This window comes from Argopecten irradians, chromosome 10 (assembly GCF_041381155.1).
Source record: "Argopecten irradians isolate NY chromosome 10, Ai_NY, whole genome shotgun sequence".
Lineage (NCBI taxonomy): Eukaryota > Metazoa > Mollusca > Bivalvia > Pectinida > Pectinidae > Argopecten > Argopecten irradians.
The window spans coordinates 9,887,158-9,898,623 of record NC_091143.1 but is presented as its reverse complement, the minus strand read 5'-3'; the positions used below and the strand labels follow the sequence as shown (position 1 = coordinate 9,898,623).

Genomic DNA, 11,466 nt, shown 5'->3' with positions numbered 1-11,466 from the left:
AGTCAGGGAGAGTATACTGATGAGGTACGACTGAATTTGGCTAGTGAAGTCAGGGAGAGTATCGTACTGAATACCCTTGGAAGTAAGTGGGAGGTATCGTACTGAATACCCTTGCTAGTGAATGAGGGAGAGTATCGTACTGATTACCCTTGGCTAGTGAAGTCAGGGAGAGTATCGTACTGAATACCCTTGGCTAGTGAATGTTTAAGGGAGAGTATCGTACTGAATACCCTTGGCTAGTGAAGTCAGGGAGAGTATCGTACTGATTAACATTGGCTAGTGAACTCAGGGAGTATCGTACTGAATACCTTGGCTAGTAAGTCAGAGAGTATCGTACTGAATACCCTTGGCTAGTGAATGTTTAAGGGAGAGTATCGTACTGAATACCCTTGGCTAGTGAAAGTCAGGGAGAGTATCGTACTGAATACCCTTGGCTAGTGAATGTTTAAGGGAGAGTATCGTACTGAATACCCTTGGCTAGTGAAGTCAGGGAGAGTATCGTACTGAATACCCTTGGCTAGTGAATGTTTAAGGGAGAGTATCGTACTGAATACCCTTGGCTAGTGAATGTTTAAGGGAGAGTATCGTACTGAATACCCTTGGCTAGTGAATTCAGGGAGAGTATCGTACTGAATACCCTTGGCTAGTGAAGTCAGGGAGAGTATCGTACTGAATACCCTTGGCTAGTGAAGTCAGGGAGAGTATCGTACTGAATACCCTTGGCTAGTGAAGTCAGGGAGAGTACCGTACTGAATACCCTTGGCTACTGAAGTCAGGGAGAGTATCGTACTGAATACCCTTGGCTAGTGAATGTTTAAGGGAGAGTATCGTACTGAATACCCTTGGCTAGTGAAGTCAGGGAGTATCGTACTGAATACCCTTGGCTAGTGAATGTTTAAGGGAGAGTATCGTACTGAATACCCTTGGCTAGCAAAGTCAGGGAGAGTATCGTACTGAATACCTTTGGCTAGTGAATGTTTAAGGGAGAGTATCGTACTGAATACCCTTGGCTAGTGAATGTTTTAGAGAGTATCGTACTGAATACCCTTGGCTAGTGAATGTTTAAGGGAGAGTATCGTACTGAATACCCTTGGCTAGTGAATGTTTTAGGGAGAGTATCGTACTGAATACTCTTGGCTAGTAAATGCTTAAGGGAGAGTATCGTTCTGAATACCCTTGGCTAGTGAATTCAGGGAGAGTATCGTACTGAATACCCTTGGCTAGTGAAGTCAGGGAGAGTATCGTACTGAATACCCTTGGCTAACGAAGTCAGGGAGAGTACCGTACTGAATACCCTTGGCTTGTGAAGTCAGGAAAAGTATCGTCTTGAATACCCCTGGCTAGTGAATGTTTAAGGGAGAGTATCGTACTGAATACCCTTGGCTAGTGAATGTTTAAGGGAGAGTATCGTACTGAATACCCTTGGCTAGTGAATGTTTAAGGGAGAGTATCGTACTGAATACCCTTGGCTAGTGAATGTTTTAGAGAGTATCGTACTGAATACTCTTGGCTAGTAAATGCTTAAGGGAGAGTATCGTTCTGAATACCCTTTGCTAGTGAATTCAGGGAGAGTATCGTACTGAATACCCTTGGCTAGTGAAGTCAGGGAGAGTATCGTACTGAATACCCTTGGCTAGCGAAGTCAGGGAGAGTGTTGTAATGAATACCCTTGGCTAGCGAAGTCAGGGAGAGTGTTGTAATGAATACCCTTGGCTAGCGAAGTTATGGAGAGTATCGTACTGAATACCCTGGTAGAGTAGGGAGAGTATCGTACTGAATACCCTTGGCTAGGAAGTTAGGAGAGTATCGTACTGAATACCCTTGGCTAGCGAAGTCAGGAGAGTATCGTACTGAATACCCTTGCTAGTGAAGTCAGGGAGAGTTCGTACTGAATACCCTTGGCTAGTGAAGTCAGGGAGAGTGTTGTAATGAATACCCTTGGCTAGTGAAGTCAGGGAGTATCGTACTGAATACCCTTTGCTAGTGATTGTTAAGGGAGAGTATCGTACTGAATACCCTTGGCTAGCGAAGTCAGGGAGAGTGTTGTAATGAATACCCTTGGCTAGCGAAGTCAGGGAGAGTGTTGTAATGAATACCCTTGGCTAGCGAAGTCAGGGAGAGTGTTGTAATGAATACACTTGGCTAGCGAAGTTATGGAGAGTATCGTACTGAATACCCATTAGCTAGTGAATGATATTTGCTTAATCGCATATCTTCTTAACCAGGACGGTATAATCGTAAACAGCACGCTGCCAGATTTGGGTGGCCATGTTCTACGCAGTCTGTCTGCTGCAATATAAAGGCCAGCTTTTATGGTATACAGATATATCTTTGGGTTTACAGTTAAAACTTGATTTATTCTCCATGTATGTAAGTTTTAAACCGCATTTCGACTTTAAAAACATCCAATCTATTATTTGGATATGTGGGTGTTTGTAGTTTATTCAAGTGTACTGCGACATTTCTGCATTAGATCGCCCTTTCACTGTCGTATTCCATGAATCTAAAAATCCTTTATTTGCATAAGCTGACAAATTCTATCTCCAATTTCGCAATTTCGATTCAGCGTTAGAATTTTCAATGAAGCTACCGGTGTTTTTGCTACTTGGAGGATCAGAAAGTTTGAAAGGGTCCTAATTTCGGACTTGCCTTTTCGTTTTTACACAGAAATTTAATAAGGAATCAGATTTGAAATGTCTGGTGACAGATTTAGCAGTTACGTTTACCTGTGTATATATATATATATATATATATTGAATACACCCTAAGAGACAAAGGTCTTGCTATGTGATTATCTAAAGCTAGGCATTTATTTTGACGTTTTTTTTCTACCGACTTTTGCCAGACCAAACTCTTTATATGAGACTTATTTAGCAGTAAACAGCGTTAATATTAAACAGAAATCTGATCGAAATAGATCAAATACTTTTGATTTTATTTCCGAAAAAAAACCCTAAAATAATTCATTCTATAACATAATTTTCGTCTAAAATATACCTCGTCTAATTTACCAATATGTGTTTAGCATGTATAATCAGCAAAATAATCAATCCTGTTTGTACTAAAAATAATTCTTTAAGACCAATTTAACGCATATATTTGAAAATGTGTTCTTTCTTATCTATAATTTAGGCATTTCTTCCACGTCTATGCATCAATTTTCCATGAAACCTTTTTTTAATAAAAGAAATTCTTCGTTTGCTAGTACATACGACATATTCGCACTTCCAGAGACGTCCCTTTGAGGCAGTGTAAACACAGTGGGAATATTTATAAAGCAACATACACCCTAAGATTACGCATCATTAAGCTCAAACCGTTTTGACAATATGGGTCTCATGAGTGCTTCCTTGTTACATCAATGAAGTCGACACTAGAGAAAGTATGCTTCCAGAACAAGAATGAAATCCCCTCATAACCAAGACAATGAATCAATTTGATTTACACAGTATCGTACAGAAGATTGAATTGCACTCCGGAGTAGATTATGGATGAAATATAGAGCTGAATTTGTTACCACCGATTCCATGACCGTGTCTGGTTCATCCATACATTTTATATTCTTCAAATAATACAATATCTTGAATTGCATCTTAAATTTCAATTGTTCGTTTGATGAGGTTAAGAATAGTGCAAAATGATTTTACTGCATATTGACATCGTGATATAAGATATGATTATAAATGGGTAGTTTACGCTGCGGACGGTTCAAAAGGTTGGCATGTGCAACGATCTTGCATACTTCGGAGGTGGATAAATATAAACATTAGTGAAAAACAAGGCAGAACTTATATTATTTAAGTATTAATAAACATCCTTATTAGTTTTTACTATCTTACTTGTGACGGATATTTTTTTCCAGGAAAATCTGCGGCAGAAAACGAAAATTTCAAAGCACATGGCTAAAAAAGTACAGTTGGATGCGGTATTCTATCACGAAAGATGCAGTTTACCGTGTCCACTGTATATTGTTTGGGCAGCAAAGGGATGATGGGAAGGAACGTACATTTGGAAAATTTGGACCCGTGACTGACTGGGGGGGTATCTTTCTAAATATGTTGCCCGCCACACAGGGTCAGGAACACCATAGTAATGCATCTGCCAGTGAACAATTTCTTAGAAAAAACTCTAAAAGGTGAACCCAATGTTTGTGAAATCATCAAAATCTTCATTTTTGTGGAAAACAAACCATCCCTATCAGAGGTCACACAGAATTATAAAAGCAATTTTGTAGCACTACTTAATCTTCAAGCGAGAATGATCCAGTTCTTCGAGCACATTTAAACAATGCCGATACAAGGGCCAAATATGCATCTTATATTTCAATGGAGACCAGATTCGGAACATGATCGTCAATAACTGTAATGCTGCAGGATGTTATATAAGTATGGCTGGTGAGGCAACAGACTGCGCGACTAAAGATCAGATTATTCTGTGACCGATATTTTGACAGAAAGAAAAGAAAGATAGTTGTAAGCATTTTCTTGGGTTTATTGAGGCTGATTCATCCACTGCTTTAGCTGAATAATTTTAGGATTCCTTCGTGAAGGATACGATGGCACTGCTAACATGGCCGGGATTCACCGTGGAGTATAAGACAGAGGTGCCCATGGCTAAGTATACTCATTACAGGGCTCATTCCTTGAATCTGGCTATTGTACATTTTTGCAAGGAACCACTGGTTAGAAATCTGATGGACACTACCCAGCAAATATCTTTCGCATTTGATTATTCGGCGAAACGTTTAAAGCAAATTGAAGAATGTCTTGGAAATGACGAGATCGCAAAGAATGCAATGGAAAGAATGAAATTGCGAGACCCGATGGTTTTCATGAGTCGATGCCTTATCTACATTTCTGCAATGCCATACTGTTCTCGCTAGCAGTCTTCAAGAGCTAGCGATGGTGGCGTTTAAAAAACCAGATGCTGTAAATGCGCAATTTTACAATTCGAGTTTATTTTAACCCTTGTTACAACAGAGCATGTCCTCAGCCCACTAAACCTCTTGACAGCCGTTTTGTATGATACGTCTAATGATCTTGTTCAGGCTGTCAAAGAATGCCGCACGGTTATCAACATCCTATAAATAGGGTTGATAATGATATTATTAATATTATTAAACATTAAATTTATAAGATGAAATGCTTTCATAATTCAACACATTTAAATTCTTTAATTAATACAAATGATGGTGATGATTGATGATGATGATGATGATGATGATGATGATGATGATGATGATGATGATGATGATATGAGTAAGATGTTTAAGAATACGTGTGATAGTGATATTGAATGTGAATAAGAATGAAAGTATTTAGACTTATATTATGTAGTATATTGCACGTGAAAAAGAAATGAAAAAATAAATTATAAAAAAACATCCTCCGAAACGAACGTGCAGACGAGAATTTTTGGGATTCTCTATTTACAGAAGTCTGTGGGATTAGCTAGAGCCCATGGTATAGAACCCTCTTACTCAAGGTGTGCAGGTAGACAACGACGTCGTGTCAATGCCCTTGCAGCCAATGCTAATGAAGCGGAACAAGTACCTGACATTTGTTGACCATTTGATAGAACTAAATGAAGAGAGATTTGTAGCACAATACCTAATTCTATGATGCCAGATTTGTCCCGTGAAAAGATAATGCAGCTGCATGATTCATACGATGTTCCCGCAACTGACGACAAGGAATTCAAAACATGAAGTTCTGCCTCCATCAGATATTCTCGATTGTATCCGAGCGTATACAGGTGCGTGTAAATATTACTCTGTACACCCGTGTCTACAGCAACAGCGGAACGGTCTTTTAGCATCATGCGACGACTGAAAACCTATCTTAGGTCGACAATGAAGAACGACAGACGACTGAAAACCTATCTTAAGTCGACAATGAAGAACGACAGACGACTGAAAACCTATCTTAGGTCGACAATGAAGAACGACAGACGACTGAAAACCTATCTAAGGTCGTCAATGAAGAACGACAGACGACTGAAAACCTATCTTAGGTCGACAATGAAGAACGACAGACGACTGAAAACCTATCTTAGGTCGACAATGAAGAACGACAGACGACTGAAAACCTGTCTTAGGTCGACAATGAAGAACGACAGACGACTGAAAACCTATCTTAGGTCGACAATGAAGAACGACAGACGACTGAAAACCTGTCTTAGGTCGACAATAAGAACGACAGACGACTGAAAACCTATCTTAAGTCGACAATGAAGAACGACAGACGACTGAAAACCTATGTTAGGTCGACAATGAAGAACGACAGACGACTGAAAACCTGTCTTAGGTCGACAATGAAGAACGACAGACGACTGAAAACCTATCTTAGGTCGACAATGAAGAACGACAGACGACTGAAAACCTATCTTAGGTCGACAATGAAGAACGACAGACGACTGAAAACCTATCTTAGGTCGACAATGAAGAACGACAGACGACTGAAAACCTATCTTAGGTCGACAATGAAGAACGACAGACGACTGAAAACCTATCTTAGGTCGACAATGAAGAACGACAGACGACTGAAAACCTGTCTTAGGTCGACAATGAAGAACGACAGACGACTGAAAACCTATCTTAGGTCGACAATGAAGAACGACAGACGACTGAAAACCTATCTTAGGTCGACAATGAAGAACGACAGACGACTGAAAACCTATCTTAGGTCGACAATGAAGAACGACAGACGACTGAAAACCTATCTTAGGTCGACAATGAAGAACGACAGACGACTGAAAACCTGTCTTAGGTCGACAATGAAGAATGACAGAATGTCAGTTCTTGCTATGTTGCATGCCTATTGAGATATCGATATGGATGTTGATGCAGTAGTAACCCAATTTGCCGTAAAGAAGCCGGGACGACGTCACCTGATATTCAACTACATGTTGATGAATGATTATCATTATATTTTCATTTAAACATTTGAAATTGAAATGTCCAATCAACTTTAATTCGTCACTGCAACTATTTATACAAATTTACATAAAACTGGGTAGGTTACGGTCTCAAAACTAATTGGGATAAACAATGAAAACGGTTTCGCTAGTGATATGACAAAAATCATATAGTTAGTTTTGTTTTCGTTTTGACATTAATCATTGTAAATAATCGTTTATCTTATTAGATTTTTGACGGATCTACCAAGGAAGAAAATCGTCTATCCAGATACATTTTGTGACGTCTGAAACTAAAATATCTTATTGACATATGTAATCGTTAATATCAGATAACAATAGTTTGAGATTACTGCTGATTTTTTTTGGAAGCAATTATATTTCGGTTAAGGATAATCATACAAAAGCGTCATTAGCAACTCTGAAACTGACCTAAGTATTTATAGTAATGCCATGACGTAGTCACTTGTGAAACACATATAATGATTGATAATGGTGGTCATTACTTATTTACGTCCACTCCGCCGTTAGTACTTGCAGTTCCTTGATTACATTGAAGTAATTAGTAACCAGTATCGGCAGGGACTAGTAACCAGGACCATTAGCAGAAGATAATCAAATATAGGAGTCACTGTTTAATGGCTGTGAAACGGCAGTAGAATTGTCAAGATGGTGGAAGTAAAAGCAATCGACGCGTTCAAAATACTGAGATTCTTGGAATCGGACAATTTGATATCAAATGTGTTTTAATTCATAATGATTCATATACATTTTCAATACTACACGTTTTATACTTGCACTGCTATACTAAACCATCAATATCCCCGGGATATCATACGTTCTGTGCCCATCAACAAGTTACGTTCAAGTGCGTGAATGTAAAAGATTACTATGTATACAAAGTTATTGCATGACATACAAGAATAGATTATAATGTTGTTGACCATTTGCGTCTATGAAATCAAAAACACCTTTACGACATATGAAAGTTTGGTTATTCTGACACTCTGTTATGCCTGACCTTTCGCTTACATTTTAATAAAGAAAAGAATGTTTTGGACAACTAGATAATCGAGCACAAACTGCAAAGACAATCTAACAGAAATATCAAACACTCATTTGTTCCTTAAATAATCGACCTACTTCTTCACGTAGGGACTATTGTTTTGGAGACCATATTGGATATTTCAGGCTTAAGTTTTCAATTCTATGCTAACAATAGAGCTTTAAAGATAGATATTGCTAAGTGACCATCAGATTGGTCGAGGACAGCCTTGACCAACACAACTATACAGCTACAACGAAATGAATACTTAAGCGCACCAATTGATTGGAGCCATGATGACTTGTCCTTGATCTTTACTCTTTTGGCTTAAAAACAGAATTTGAGTTTTACTGCTGACAAAGGAGAATGTCAATTTTATGAGAATAATTTCCATTTGTACATAGTGTCGTGTTTTTTGGTATCTCTGATTGCCTTTCTTAATTGTTGTTTTATAGATCCCATACAGAATAACATTCCTGAAATAAGGCACTAATGAATTGGCTCTCCTTCATTTTACGTTTTCCTAAAATGAATTGGTGCTAAGCAAGGTTCCATACGAACGCAAGAATGTAACGTCAATGTTACCATATGAATGAGATTGACATTTGTTTTCTAAGTAGATGTTGCTTACATACGTGACTTGTTCCTAAATTCCGAAATTTCGTCTCGTATATCTGGATCATCTACCAGGATATTAAAAAATAGTTGCGTTCTTTTAATTCAAATATATTTTTATGCTATATTCGCTCTGATTTAAATCTGTAAAGATGTGAGAAAATAGAAGAAAGATGGACCATGAAGAAAAAATATGAGAAGGAAAGTATGCTGTAAAAGTCGTGAAAATGTATTCTAATCTTATTTTATAGCGTTTATAAATTCCAAAACATTTAAAATTACATAAATTGGTTTTTGTTTACTCATTTGCCACCATCAGAAGAACATTGAAATAACGAAGGAAAGTAATAAACCTGTAATGAGTTTCCCTTTAATTCGCCTAATATAACACGATTTACGACCAGATAGTGTGATGGGATAATAAATGAGCTTATCAGCAGTGTAATTAACCATAAGGGAGAAATTGATGTTGAAAATTTAAAGGTACATGTATATTTCAGCAGATGTGCAATACACACCATATTTTGCTACAATAAGCAATTAATTTTGGCGAAGAAGTTCTTGTATTGCAATATTAATTTTGATTTATGACAAAAAATTAAAATAAACACCATCAAATATTGTTTATAGCTTATTCATGTCAGATTGGCTGCTGAATAAATAATATTTTCTTTTTTTGATAACTTAATTATGAACAGAACTGAATTATTGCGGAGGAATTGAAAAGGTCGTTAGTTGAACTTTGACAATGGCATACTTTTATAGTACAGTATAAATCACAAAGTGTCCAGGTTATTTGCCTATTGTTTAGTTTTAAGCTTCTTTGGTGTGATAAATATCATATACCATTCGTATATCTTGGGTGTATTTTAGTGGTTTTAAAATGATGCTATGGTGGATATGTTAAAAAACTACTCTATTTACTCACAATGTACAGGTATTTAAATCAGTACCACCACATCAATATACCTTTAATGTAATTAGTGTGGGCATTATCTTTACATGCGTTTTTCAATAACAGAAGACAATATGAGACACTCAATATATATATAAAATAAACAGTCAGTCGGCAAATGATCTTAGAAATGAAACCAATTATATAGAGGCATCTGGCAGCATTTATAAAAGCGTAACCGCGCAAGTTCACAAAGGAATTGTTGTGTTATATTTGCTACACGGTGTTTCTGTTTCGTCAGAAAAAATATCATGTTAACTATGATATGTGCATGTAATTCATCTATGTCTTTTAAAGTTTCGAATTATTTGTCGAAATGGCGTAAGAAAATGTTTCAGGTAGTAAAGTTACATAACATACGATACATTTTAAAAATGGCAGTTATGTAGAAAATAAAATCAAATTATGAATGTTATGACAAGAAGTAGCATTACATCGCATCTTGTCAATATTTCTCAAGGCATGATAGACACACAAAATAACACCCACTACGTAAACATTCTTAGTTTGCACGCAGGGTTATGTTGACGTCATAGTTTTCTTGACACAAATTGTGAAAGACGGATTATGTTTCACCGATAGCGATGTCCAAACAACCATCTGTTATTTTATGTTGTGATAAAATAATGCCGAATTTGTGCGGATGTAGACAGAATTCTGTTATGATCTTCGTTGGGTCAAAAGATCTAAAAGACAGCATTTATTTGAAAACAGAAAGTTGGACGAGCCAATATTGACAAAGTATTAGTTATAGTGTCTGCAATGTCTACAAAAGGAAGCAGAGCGAGTTCGAAAGTTGACGACAGGGGTAACAATACGCCGGAGCATAGCATACAAGCGTCTATGAGATTAAGTTATTATGATAGACGACAGAGACGTATGTCTCTCTGGATAACCTCGACGTCCATACCGGCATCTAATGTAAGGAGACATGCGAGCTGAAGAACAATCCTTGGTATTTCAACAATATCATATTTGATGTCAATTCAGACCAAGTAAATGATAAATATAAAAATGCCCTTACAATGGTTCATTAACGTACTTGAACATCTTATTCAATATCTTATTCACTTGATGTTTCAAAGCCATCTTTAAATTTCAATATTACTCTTAGAATTTGTTGACTTTGGAAAAAATATATTTTATAGGAATAACAGCCGTTACGGAATTATTTGAAGATTAACCGATTTTCACATTGGATATGTGTTGTTTTATTTCTGACGTTGTTTTCTGACGAAAATCTGACTGACGTTTCATTACGTGGAAGTACGGGCAACGGTTGTAGTGTTCGCGGATAGAGTAAAATTATATTTGATTAGAAGCATTTTCAGTCCTTATTTGAATCATTTTCTTGGCATTTCAAGGACCCGCCTGTCGATCCAGTCATGCAACAAATGGCACAGTTGTGATTTATTCTTAAATATGCATTTGGAAACTAAACAAAATGTCACACAAATAATTTTCATATTGCGCACAATTTGTCTGTACACTGGAACTGTGGTATTGAATGAGGATTTCAAATTGAGGCTCATTTAGGTAAAAAGAAATGTTTTGTCGTTTATTCATTGAGACTGAACGTAGCAGTATAAATATTATTAAGATTTGTATCACAAGTATGTTGGTTTGTTTTAATACGTTGTAATTCCGACATATCAATGGTTAAATATTTACTGGCTTGGTTTTATTATATGTACGTCAAATTAACAGCCAGTGTCATGACATGACGGCCTCCCGTGTGTATTGTGCCTTGCGTGTTTTGGGAGACTGCGGTATATTCGTGCTGCATCTTATTATATAGTCGAAATCTTGTCTTTTTGTAGATATTACAGGGAATGAAAAACATTTTAATACTTTTCTTATCATTTTATGTAGTAACGTCGAAACGTTCAAGGCCCCATTATTTAAGGATTAACTTGAATATATTTTTTATGTTATG

At 36.9% G+C, this 11,466-nt stretch overlaps 1 pseudogene; it reads left to right on the top strand.

Annotated features, from left to right (window-relative positions):
• The first annotated feature begins 4,569 nt into the window (after positions 1-4,569).
• LOC138334078 (uncharacterized) lies at positions 4,570-6,939 on the top strand (annotated as a pseudogene).
• Positions 6,940-11,466: the final 4,527 nt, after the last annotated feature.